At 51.4% G+C, this 12,596-nt stretch overlaps 1 protein-coding gene across 6 annotated transcripts in view; it reads right to left on the minus strand.

The window, feature by feature from the left end:
* The window catches only part of PTK2B (protein tyrosine kinase 2 beta), a 118,804-nt gene that overhangs the window by 73,555 nt on the left and 32,653 nt on the right, over positions 1 to 12,596 (minus strand). Inside the window, exon 2 of one of the 6 annotated variants that reach the window (XM_037042244.1) lies at positions 12,056 to 12,212. The exons of 4 other annotated variants lie outside the window; for them this stretch is intronic. The gene's annotated coding sequence lies outside the window, so the exon portion shown is untranslated. Of the gene's footprint in view, positions 1 to 11,838; positions 11,861 to 12,055; positions 12,213 to 12,596 lie in introns of those variants that run through there. One more of the 6 variants, XM_037042247.1, reaches the window with a different exon arrangement.

A 12,596-nucleotide genomic window follows, 5' to 3' on the forward strand; every position in this document is an offset into this window, starting at 1 on the left:
GGCGTCCTCCTAAGAAGATGCTACTTGGACACACGCAGACAGCAGCTGCAAGCAGAGAAACGATCACGGGAGGATAACAAGAAGGTGGCCTTCTGTAAGCAAAAGAGGCCTCAGAAGAAACCAACCCTGCCAACACCCTGATCTTTGACTTCCGTCCTCCAGAACCATGAGAAATAAATGTCTGCTGCTGGAGCCTCCCAGTCTGTGGCCAGACCACCACGGGCGGGGGGTTCTGGGATCTGGTCTCTACCTATTCCCTTCCCCAGTAGCTGTGACCTTAAGAAGTAAGTCATTCTGGCTCTCTAGTCCCTCCTCCCCGCCTCTGCAGTAGGTGCTAATGAATTACCCCCATGGTCCAGCCCAGAGGACCCGAACAATGGAGGTTTCTGGAGTAATCCTGTCTGGTGGTTCCCAGTCTCGTGGAGTCACCTCAGGAGAAGGCTGAGAAAGGTGGCCGGCCTACCCTGAGAATGTCAATCAGAAATGAACAGGTGGGGCAAAGGGACAGGAATGGGTATTTTAACAGGAAGGATGAGATACAGCAAGTTGGGGAAGACTGGATCTCAGTTGGCAAGGTGGATGCCAGGGAGGGAAATGAGCTGTCTGAGCCAGACACTTGGTGCTGGGACCTGCATCAGGTCTTCTCATCCCAGGCTGCGTAGAGCTCTAAGACCTAGGTTCTAAGTCTTCCTTGCATGTTTAGGGCAGAGTAGGGGGGGAGCCAGGAGAGACATTCTGGCAGTGACGGCACTTTCAACGCCAGTCTTCCTACTGCCCCGGGAACCCTGGAGGCGGTGGGTAGAGGCCTTTCCTAGGTCAGGTAATCCTACAGTGAACTCGCACAGATGAAGACCCCACGCCTGCTACTTCCAGTCCCTTCCAACTGCACAAGTGACCAAGAGCACGCTGGGTTTCAGGCCCTGCTCGGCAACTTACTCTGAGCTTTGACCAGGTCCGTTCACCGCTCTAGGGACGGCTTCCTCTCTGACAAAGAGGGAGTAAGTCTGGGCTCTCGGGCCACTTCGGTTTGAATGTGCTATCTGGTTACAGCACCTCAGGGCCAGAAAGAGGCATAGACAACGGTGCAGGTGCAGTGTGTGGAGAAACAGATCTTCTCAACCCTCAGGCATGTGGGCAGGGCCTTGTAACAACCTTGTTTTCTCCTGTCTTCTGTACTTCCTTCTTTGACCTCTGGGGCCATGCCCACTCTGGACTCTTCCTCCCAGTGCTAGCCAGTTGTTGAGAGGGTGCCTTTCCTGTAAGAACCCACCAATCCAGAGCTCACACCCCTGCCTCCTGTACCTGCTCTTACACTCGGAGGCCACCATTCTCCTGCCCTGATCACCCCAAAGCCACCAGGTACTAGACAACTAGAGACAGACCCTGTGCCCCCTGACCCAATGAAATGATCCGAACTAGTCTATCCTAAACCTGCGAACCCTGCCTCACCTGTTCCTTCCCAAGAAAACCACATCAAAGACTCTCGTCCCATTCCTCCCTCTCTCCCTCTGCCTCCTGACTGGCCCAGCACTTCCCTGCGTGGCCCTGCATAGTGTCCTGTGCCTCCTGTCTCCAGGGGCCTGTGAGTAGAAACTACCTCCTTCATGAGAGTCGTCTCCGAGTCCACATGTCTTGCCATAGCTGCTTAAGATAAATTCTGGGGCCCCTCAAACAGACCTGCCAAGGCCTGAACCTCTGGGATGGTGGGCCATCCCTTTGGGGGTTCAAATCCCCTCCAGCCTCCCTGTATTTTCGTTGTCTGTGTGTACCACACATGACAAAGGTTTGGAACCCCTGATCCAGCCTACCTTCCACCCAATCATCACCCCCCCCCCGTAACCCCCACTGCCTCCCAGCCATGGGGCCCTACTGACTTATGCACCGGGCCTTTCCATTTCTGAGGCACTGGCATTGCTGGAAAAGTCTGCACCACACTCGCCACAGACCTGCCTTTTCGCAGCTATTGGTCCCCGGTTGGACTCCTGCCCACGGGGGACTTTCAGAATTGGTTCAACCCTGCAGTTCTTGGTGCCCTGAGAGGTGTTTCTTCACTGTGCCTCAAAAGTCAAGAGGCATGTTTTCCATGATTCTGTGGTTCGAGAAGTTTTCATCTCAACATCCATGTCTGAAGGTGAAGCCCAGAGGAAAAGAAAAGACACCCTGACCTAGAAAGATGCCCCATCTCCACGCAACCACTTCTATCTCATGAGATTTCGAATGTGAAGCCTCTCCTTTTAAATGTTGGTACAAACTTACAGAACACAACGAGCAGAGAGAAGCTGCTGGTCCTCCCGCAGCCACTGTGCAAGACCAAGTCCGCTGGATGGCTTGGCTGTTCCTTAGGTGGAGGGGACAGAGCTTTTCGCCCCTGCTCAAGGCCCCTCCCAGGCAAAGAGCCCCAGAAGGTCTATGACCCTTGGGGGTACATTAGCAGAAACTTGTCAAAGAAGCTTGTAAGGTACCAGGGGCAAGATCATGGGTACGTGCTTTGAACAGAGCCTCATATTGCCCCCACCCCACTCTCATCAGAGATAACACAGCCTGCAGTGGACACGCTCCCCACTGGGATGGGGAGGGGCCTGATCTTCCGGTCTCTTCTCATAAAGCAGAGGGTAGCACCAAACAGGAGTGCGGCGGCTCAGGCTCGGGTGCTGAAGGCTAAGCCAGCAGGAGAGCCAGCCTGGCTCCTGACCTCCACATGACAACTTCTTCAGACTTTTCATGAGAAGTGAGAAATTCAGATTATAATGTGAACTCTTTCATTTTTAAGTGTTGGCACAAATGTATAAAACATAGTATAAACTAACGAAAACAAATCTTTGGATTGGACCGAGCCCCAGGACCACTAGTCTAAACCTCGTCGGACCTCAGCCAGGGGTGCCCTCCCCTTCAGGACAGGGTGGGCACTCAGCTCTTCCCCCAGGGCTTTCTCAGCAACAACATCTTCCAACCTCGGTGCCCTGTGCTAGTTAATTTTACATGTCAACTTGACTGGGCCGTGGGGTGCCCAGATAATTGGTCAGAGCTTCTTCTGGGTGTTTCTATAAGGTGTTTTGGAGTAAGGGTTCTGATTTGGTTTACATCGGTAGACTGAGTGAAGCAGATTGCCTGTCCCCATGTGGGTGGGCCTCATCCAAACAGGTGAAGGCCCAAAAGAACAAAAAGTAGGGCCTTCTCTGGAATAGGAAAGAATCCTTCCTGACCAATGGCCTTTGAAGTAGGACACTGGCTTTGTCCTGCCTATCAGGCTTGAGTCCCAAGCCTGCCAGCCTTTGTATGAGAACTATGCCCTTGCCGGCTCTGGGTCTCCGGCTGGCCTACTTCTAATCCTGGGGAACTGTCAGCCTCCATAACCATGCAAGCCAACTCCTTATAATAAATGTCCTTGTACATATACACATGTATATGCATCATATATTTAGGCAGTATACGCATATTTATATGCATATGCATAAGACATATGCATCTATATCCTATTGGTTCTGTTTCTCTGGGAAACCTTGACTAATATGTTCTCTTTAACCAAAAAAGAAGCTCTAAATCTAAAGAAGAAACTAAACATTTTATAGGGTAGAAGCTCATGTTCTGGTGCTCCGCCTGACGATTTATACCACAACTTTAATGTTGAACATAATAATAACAATTACAATTTATCAAGCACTTTTGTGCATCATCGTGGTGTTAAGTCAGGGTCCTGTTCCCTTATCAGAACACAGGAGTGTTGCAAGGACAGGTGCTGCACTGGGCCTTCCCACCACCGCATGGGATCACACCTGGACCAGGGCTTGGTTAGAAGAAAAAAATTAATGCTCAATTAATTATATGTTGAGTTCAAGAACGGACTGTTCTTCAGAAAAGATACTGTTAATATCTCCCTATTACAGATGAGGAAATAGAATCCCAAAGACACTTAAATAACCAGCCAAAGGTCACAGAGCTAAGAAATAATAGAGCAAAGACACAATCTCAAGTTCACTTGAATTCAAAACCCACATTCCTGACCCTCTGCCCCCTCCCAGGGTGCATGGAAGAGCCAGGCTGTCTCCAGTACTTGACCTTGACATTCACACCTACAACTCCCTCAGCCAGTAGGGGTGCTCAGGATGTAGGCCCTTCACAGCTCGGCCCCCCTCAGCAGCAGCTCCGCTACTGGGGGTCCACTGAAGTTTCCCAGGACTAATATGAGAGTTTAACCATAGTTTCATCTTTTAAAAATGAAACAAAAGCAGCCCTGGCTGGTGTAGCTCAGTGGATTGAGCGCGGGCCTGTGAACCAGACAATCGCAGTTCGATTCCCAGTCAGGGCACATTCCTGGGTTGCAGGCCAGTTCCCGGCAGGGGCCAGTTCCCAGCAGGGGATGCACAAGAAGCTACCATACATTGATGTTTCTCTTCCTCTCTCCTTCCCTTCCCCTCTAAAGATAAATAAATAAAATATTTTTTAAAAAATGAAACAAAAGCAAGAAAGGAAATCCACTGAGGCGGCCTTGGCTTGTCGCCTCTTCTCTTCTGTCTCTACAACCCCATGTGGGCCAGGCCGCACCACAGGCTGCAGATTCAGGGCTGGGGGTAAGGGGAGTTAAGGAGAGCTCACGAAAGGGGAAACGCAGCAAGCACAGGGAAGAGGCAGGAGATGGGAGAGGACAAAGGCAGAGAAGGAAGGGCTCCTGCTGGACCAGAGCAGACAGGTAAGAGGCTTGTACAACCAGGGGTGCGCTGTCAGACCCACTTCAGGTGGAACGCATGATGTGGGGCAATGAGAAACCTGGGCTTGAATGTGGCAACACACAGAAGCCTCTTCATTCTCTCCTTACTGACCAGACCCTCCAACCTTTAGAAAGTATCCCCAACTGCCTTCATCCCTCATGGAAGCCACGTCAGTCCATAAATACACAGGGTACCTTCACATCTGCTGTGCTCCAACCAACAGTCAGATTTCTCTTCCTGGCCCTGCAGTGGCAAGCTCCCATTTCAATTTCAGTAACACACAGCCATTCTGATAATGACATAGAAAAGTAGGAGAACAACTTCACAGTCAGGGTGTCACAGCTCCTACCTTAACCCCCAGGAGCTCTGAGACACCGAGCACCGCATGTCCCCAGTGGGGCCTCAGCTGCTTCATCTAAGCATAAGGGGCTGGACCAGCTCTGAGATCCTTTGGCTTAAGTCCTGAATGTATGAACTCTTGTGTAACTTGACATTGAGTTCTCCACGAGTCCCAGAGCCCCATGCCTAGTGAGGGCCTGGCTATAGCAGGGCCCTCATGCCTAGGAGGGGAGCCTGGGATTGATTAGAAGAAGGTAGAAGAGCTACAAGGTGGGGGTGAGGTGGAAGGTGTCCGAGGGCAAGGCCCTTAAAAAGAGAGAAGTGGAGGTTGGAAAACATTGGGAAGAGGGAGGGCATGGAGAGGAGATAATATGTCTTTCTTCTTTTATCCCAATATCACAGCTCTGTTTATTCTGAGAAGCAACCAGCTGCAGCTCCAAAATAGATATGCTGAGAACCGCCTCTAATGACAGAGAAATCTGCGGGAACCAAGGTTAGAACAGCCTTTTCCATGGGTTGGGAGCAGAGAAGAGCCTGGAAGGGAGACACTGTTGGGTGCTCTTTCCACTCCCACCCTGCTGTCTCCCTTTCTCCACCTCCCGCCCAACCCACGGCAGAAGTAGGTCTTTCCACAGCCTCATGGACACAGAGCTGAAAGGCTGCAGAGCAGGGCATGGCCTGCAGTCACGCACAGGCCCCGGTGCGAGCGATCAGCCCCTCTCTGGACAGGCATGGTGCGGCCAGGTGTGACAGCCGGCTTTCTTCTTCCCATACCTGAATATCCGTTCCCCGAAGCTTTTCTGAGCACAGGAGAGAGCATAAGACAGCCCAAGAGAACCCAGGGAGTTTGTTAAGCATGCTGTGTTCAGAATTTGTGTGTGTACACACGCAGGCAAAAAAAAAAAAAAAAGGTGCGAGATGCGCTGTTTTCAATGCACAAGGAAGACTTTTTCCAAGACTACTGCAATAGGGGAGGGGCCTGAAGGCATTTCCAGACACAACAGGGACAGCTGGGAGTTTATAGCCTATGGGCAAGGTGAGGGCATCAGTGGTCGGAAATCACTAAGAGGAACTACGTTAGGTATCAAGGGTGAGGGGATTCTTGCTGAACTGAGCTTGTCAGGCCAAGGACGGCAGGCAAAGAGTGAGGCCTGGTTGAGAAGGGGGCTCAGGGGAGCCTTGGTAAAATTTGGTCAAGGAGAGAAAACTTATCAGTGAGGCAGAGAAGTCAGTAGTTGGAGGAAAGCAGCCAGGGCTTTGGCAGGCCCCTGTTCTTGCTAAGTCGTTTCTTTTCCCATGGAAAGTACACACTGCATTGTGCCAAGGGTAAGTTCTGTGTCTGTGCAGCCGCTTTCCCAGGGTCTCTCCTGCCCTCCCTCCGCCTGGGGCTGCAGTTAGAATCAACTCAACGACATCACTAAGCCCCCATCAAGCGGGTGGACAAGAAAGAGAATACAAAGGAGGCAGAGTGGGATGCAGGAACTTCTAACCAAGTTGGGCAGACAGCTGTGTCCACAAACCAAATTATCCCTGGGGAGCAACCAAAGAGAAAGGCGTTGACTTCACCTGATTGGGAAGGGCAACCTCCAGGCTGGGCCTTCGAGGGTACGTTTGTAAACAAAGGAGGCAGATGTGGAAGGTTGTCAGCAAGACTTAGAATGAATGTGGACAGCACAGCAGAAAAGTGGAGGCTTGATAAGGGACAAAAGAGTTGAACATTTTTAGTTTAAGGTGAATAGTTATAAACTTAGTAAGTAATGTATATGTTAAAGCTTCTGTTTCAGAAACTACAGAGAAAGCCCATCCTGGCTCCCTGGAGAAACAGCCCACCTCCTGGGGCACTGCTAAAGATTACCTACTACCTGGGGACAAGTGGGGGCATCCCGTTCCAGGGAGAGACAGACGACCACCTGCCCCTGCAAAGAGCTAACTGCTCAGGGCAAGAATATTGCAGTTTTTAGGTCTAATTTTCTCTGAATTTCAAAATCCCTCACCACACCGTGTTTATTCCCTGTTATAAAAACATTGGCCTGGAAAGAAAATGTAAGATGGTTTGTTTTAGGGTGCGAACCTGCTGTCTTCTCAGATCACCGGCCATCTAAATAAAGCACCCATAAAGATTCAATTCCCGTCTCTGCGTATTGGGTTTGGCAAGTGACAGGCAGCATGAGCTCCGGTGTCTTCCGGTTTCAGATTCAAAGTGCCAAGGCTTCTTTATGAAGGTGACTCTACCCAACAGCCACGCCTCAGATACCATAGATCTGGGGCAGCAATTTGGTGGTTAATGCATTCATTTAAGTGAGAAGAATTAGTCTCACCCTGAATGGGGGGCAACAGTAAGGGATGGATACAGGAAGGTTTCTAGAATCCTCAGGAATTCGTAGTCAGTTGGAGGAAGAGCCCCAGTCATCTACAACCTTCTCCAGCACGTGGGACCATGGCGAGGCCATTTGTCAAGTCAGAGGATGAGAAGGTGGGCTGCAAAGCTGTGTTTGGGACTGGAGCCATCCATGGATGGGCGGAGGAAAATGGGAGGGCCAATCAGGCTCGCCTAATAACAACTCAAGAATTCAGGGGCCCAACTCCATTTGGTCCATATGGCACTAAACACCCTGTCTCCCAGTCCCATGCCCCTCTATGTCTGCCTGTCTAAGACTTTTTGCCAGCCCACTTCTAGTTCCCCTCTCAGTCACAAAGCTTTCCTTCCCATCCCTTAATAAGATCAACTTTTGCTCTGTATTAGGCACATCTTGTTTATTGTAAACATGTGAGGCTCACTGGTTTGGACTATAGGATTCTCGTAAGCTAGGAACAGTGCCTTACACACTTTGTTCCCCACCTGCATTTAGCACAGAACCTGGAACATATGAAGCAGGCCACCATTCACCTGGCAGTATGAAATTCGATGGCTACAGCCAGTCAGTCCCCTGGGGTACATTTTGCAGCTGCCCAGGGCCCCCCTCCCTGCATGTTCGGAACTGTCCCTTGCAGCTCTGGTGGAGGAGCTAACAGCAGAGCTGTATCCCTTCCTAGCAGTGTCCCAGACACAGTTCCAATGATTCTGAGCCTTGGTTTCCTCCTCTGTAAAATGGGGCGATAATGCAGCTGTTTCAGAGCTGCGCTAGGATTCCACTTGAAGCCGTACATAGAGTTCACAGACATGTACCCAGGCACTCCACAAACAGCACCGGGAACCGGAGGGCAGAGTCCAGGTCTAATCTTAGCCCTGCAGTGGCCCGGGTATTTCCTTACTTCCTCATCTGCAGCACTCAGCAGCGTAATCTTGACCCACAGGACTGGGTTGGCTGAGATGACCAGTAAGAATTCACAGAAACATGCCACAGAAATGCTCAGTGACTACACCAGCTCTGCACATGGCAGACCCTCTTGGGGCTTCTGCCAAGAGCCGTCACCGAGCCCCACCCCAGGCACAGACACAGGCCAGACCAAGTGTCTCTGTCTTGCTCAACGAAGGAGGCCCTCGATGAGAGAGGTGGAGATAGGCTACAGGAGCACGGTGGAGTAGGAGAAAAGGGCAGGGCTGGAACAGACTCAGAGACTCACAGAGGCTTAGAGTGGGAAGAGATATAAGAGTTCACGCAGTCCAAACTCCAGCCTAATGCTTGAATTCTTCTCATGATAAGGAACTCGCTACCTCAAAATGTTAGCAGCCTGTTCCATTGCTCAAACCTTTAATGATAAGAGCCTTGTTTTATTTCTATTCGGCCCGATGACACTTTTCTGTGACTTCCTGGTCTGCCATACACAGCGCAGAACTCATTTCACTTCCACGTAACGAACAACGTTTCAGTCTAGGAAACAGCTCGCCTGCTCCTCCAGCTTCTCTAGTCTAAACTGCCTTGTGTCCTCCAAACAGTCTCACAAGACGCATTCTTCAGACCCTTCACCTCCCCAGATGGATACTCCCAGGAAACTCTCCCACTAGCTCAAGTCGGGGCCCTCAGAATCAGGTCCAGGACCCCAGAAGTACCAACAGAATGTATTGGCCCTTCTCCAGTCCCTGCCCCACGGGACACCTGCACTTGTTCCCATTTTCCACCACGAGGGGAGCTCAATGGCTGCTATCCTTGGAAGACCTGACTCAGGGGCCAATATCATAAGAATTCCCAGCCGACTCTGGCCACATGGGTCTCTCTGAGACAATGCTGGCAAAGCAGTTTTGAAAATACCCGCACTTACTAAATGAACCTCATTTCCACCCAGTGGTTTTCAATTTCACGTGGGAATGGTCCTTTGCCTGCCCGCTGACTTCTTCTCATCCTGGTCTGACAGAGAAGCACTAACCAGGTCAGCCTGTGATGGGCTTGGCCAGCGATGGACTTGAGATGCTGGGTCCGTCCTGCACAATCACAGGGCTCAGCATCACCCCCACTAGCCTTGCCAGTGAGAGTCAGTATGCTACTGAGACAGGATAGTGAGACGCTAGAACAATTCCCTGGGAAGTGGAATAAGGAAACTGACAAGGTAGCTAGACACAATGGCAGAGCAATTCACAGCCAGGTGCAGATGGTCACCAGGACAGAAGGCCCAGTGCCTGGCAGGGGGTAAACTGGGAAAACCAGGACCTCACCCCCAGGGTAACCTCTCATCCCCTGGTCTTTCCTCCACGGAGAGAACTTCTAGGCCTCAGTTGTGTTTCAGCTCCAGGCCCAGAAAAGCGAAAAAACCAGGAGGGCCAGCCAGGACCAGCTGCCATGACCAAAGACCCCCCTGCCCTGACACTGACCAATCAGTGGAGACCATGACCCTAAAAGAGCACATCTGGGAAACTGATGAATATTCTACTGAAACCCTCCCCTGAGACTTCCCCTAAGATTCCCACCTGCAAGGGAGAGAAAAGCCTCAAGACAAAGGACCCAGCACAAAATCTCCTTCTGGGGAGCAGCCAGATGTATTTCCTTTCACTTCTTCTTCCCCCACTTCTTTCCCCAGGAGCACGTGTCTCTCCTAGACTCTAAGGCAGTGGGCGGTCAGCAGCTGGTCCCAGGCTGATCCCCTGAACCTGTCCCCAAGGCCCCCTCCTCTCTGACTGCCCAGGGAGCTCAGGCAGCCCAGCTCAGGTTCTCCTGTTGCTTCCCCCATGCTATGCCCTTCCTTGTTTTACTGTCCCCGCTTTAATAAATGTACCTTGCCCTGGCCTGTGAACCAAAAGGCTCCTGGTTTGACTCCCAGCGAGGGCACATGCCTGGGTTGCAGGCCAGGTTCCCAGTTGGGGGTGTGTGAGAGGCAATCAACCCATGTACCTCTCACACATCAACGATTTGTTCTCTTCCTCTCTTTCTCCGTCCCTTCCCTTCTCTCTAAAAATAAAGAAATGAAATCTTAAAATAAGTAAATGAATGCATGCACCCTCACAGTCACCTGGCCTGGTGTAGTGAAACTTTTCCTACGTGAAGTCAAGAACCCACATACTACTGACTGGACCTGGGCCTGGGCCTGGGCAGACAGGCTCTCTCAGGGCCAGGCCCTCGTTCGGTAGCACTACCAAGGGGCTTCCCACAAAGCCAAAGCGTCCCCAGAAAGTTGGGGTGGAGGATAGGTAAGGGAAAAGTGGAGCAGTTCTGGGGAGGGCAGTGGGGCTGGGGACAGGGATGGGGGTGGCAGGAAACAGGATGAAACAGGCTGTCCCAGGCCGCTGTTTCTCCCAAACATCTCTCCGTGAACACACAGAAAGCCTGCCACGGGGATAAATTCACCCCAATAATAAATCTTCACCAGGACCTATTATGCTGTGGACTCCAGAGGCCAACCCCTCATCCCTTTCAACCAGCCCAAATCAGTCCTTGGAAGGAGGGACACTGAAAGTCTGGGTCTCCCCAGCACAAGGAAGTGACACATACCTGCCACGCTGAGAGGGAGCGCCTGGGTGAGTCACGCCCAGGAAGTGAAAAAGAGAGAACAGGTCAACCCAGAAAAGGGTGGGGAAGGGGGAGGAGGGCTCCGGCCCTGGGCAGCGCTGGCTCCTGGCAGTGCCACAGGCGCTAACTTTTCACTAACTTTGCAACTCTATCAGCCCTGCCTCCAGGGTTACAGACTGGGTCAGCAAACCGGTGGGAGGCTCCAGGCCAGACCTGGATTAGAACAGACCTGCCAGAGATTGGTCAGCAGTCCGTGTCTGTAAAAGGAAGTTCCAGAGGGAGACCAGGGCCTTCCCTTCACACCAGCCCAACCCAGGCAGGTTAGTAAATACCAAGGAGGCACACACTCAGCTCACCACTTCGTGACACAGAAATTGTATCTTCTTGGCACAACTGAGCAGAGCTGGCTGCTCAGATGGATTCGAGGATGAGAAACATTCCTGATGGAGCATGTTGGATCCCCCAGGTTATCAATGACAGGAAGTGGAGGTGGGGAGGTGGACAGGGAAGCTGCTCCAAAGCCCAGAGAACCTGGGCTTTGAAAACTCTATGAACCAGAATGCGGTTCCTTATCAGACACCAAACCTGCCAGTGTCTTCGTCTCGGACTTTCCAGCCTCCAGAACTGTTGTTTAAGCCACCCAGTCTATAATTTTTCCTCGGCAGCAGCCTAAACAAAGGCACCTGCATGAGTAAATGAATGAATTCAGACAATACTTCAGGCCTGTGCTTTTGCCAGAGCACCTACTCACTATCTGTCCCTTCACTTCACCCCAATCTCCCCTTCAACAAAGGCTTGCCCTCCCTCTAGCCCGTCCACAGGCTATTTCCGGTCCCTCATCCAGAGTTGGTCCAGGAGAGAGAAGAAAGCGGGGCTCTCCCAGCACGTCCAGATGTCTCACAAACGCAGCTCACCTCCCCACAGGCGGGTGGCTGGGAACCGGCACTCCTGACTGTTGTTGAGGGAGAGGGCAGGCACAGAGGGGCCTAGTGCCCTGCAGATTTGGGAGAGAGTCCTCTGCTGTCAGTTGCTGGCATCACCTTTCTCTCCCATGTGGCCATGAGCAGCTGCCTAGAAGTGATGGGGGAACCATGAGGTATTTCAGCACCAACTGAGATGGACCTGGAANACCTCCCCACAGGCGGGTGGCTGGGAACCGTTGCTCCTGACTGTTGTTGAGGGAGAGGGCAGGCACAGAGGGGCCTAGTGCCCTGCAGATTTGGGAGAGAGTCCTCTGCTGTCAGTTGCTGGCATCACCTTTCTCTCCCATGTGGCCATGAGCAGCTGCCTAGAAGTGATGGGGGAACCATGAGGTATTTCAGCACCAACTGAGATGGACCTGGAACTATCTAAGGGGTGCAAAAATTCTTGGGGACAGAAGAAGTGTCACCAAGCAGAGAAATTTTAGTCTGAGGCGATTTAGTTTTTTATTGATCTCTATAGTTTTCTTAGGACAAAAACTGACAGCGTGGTATGAAGTTTACATTGAATCAAAGTTTTCACAGAAACCTAACACGTGTCCAGAAAGATTTCACAGTGGAGTTCTAGATGCAAGTCTGGGTTACGTCAGGAGCCAATGGGTCTCGTGAGTAAAAGCAGCATTTCAGATGTTAGTTAATTCTTAGGATTAAAAAAATGTTTTTTTTTGTGTTTTAAATGAACCACTGGCCCA

This window comes from Sturnira hondurensis, unplaced genomic scaffold (assembly GCF_014824575.4).
Source record: "Sturnira hondurensis isolate 20B ecotype Veracruz unplaced genomic scaffold, ASM1482457v3 Scaffold0003693, whole genome shotgun sequence".
NCBI classification, from domain to species: Eukaryota; Metazoa; Chordata; class Mammalia; order Chiroptera; family Phyllostomidae; genus Sturnira; species Sturnira hondurensis.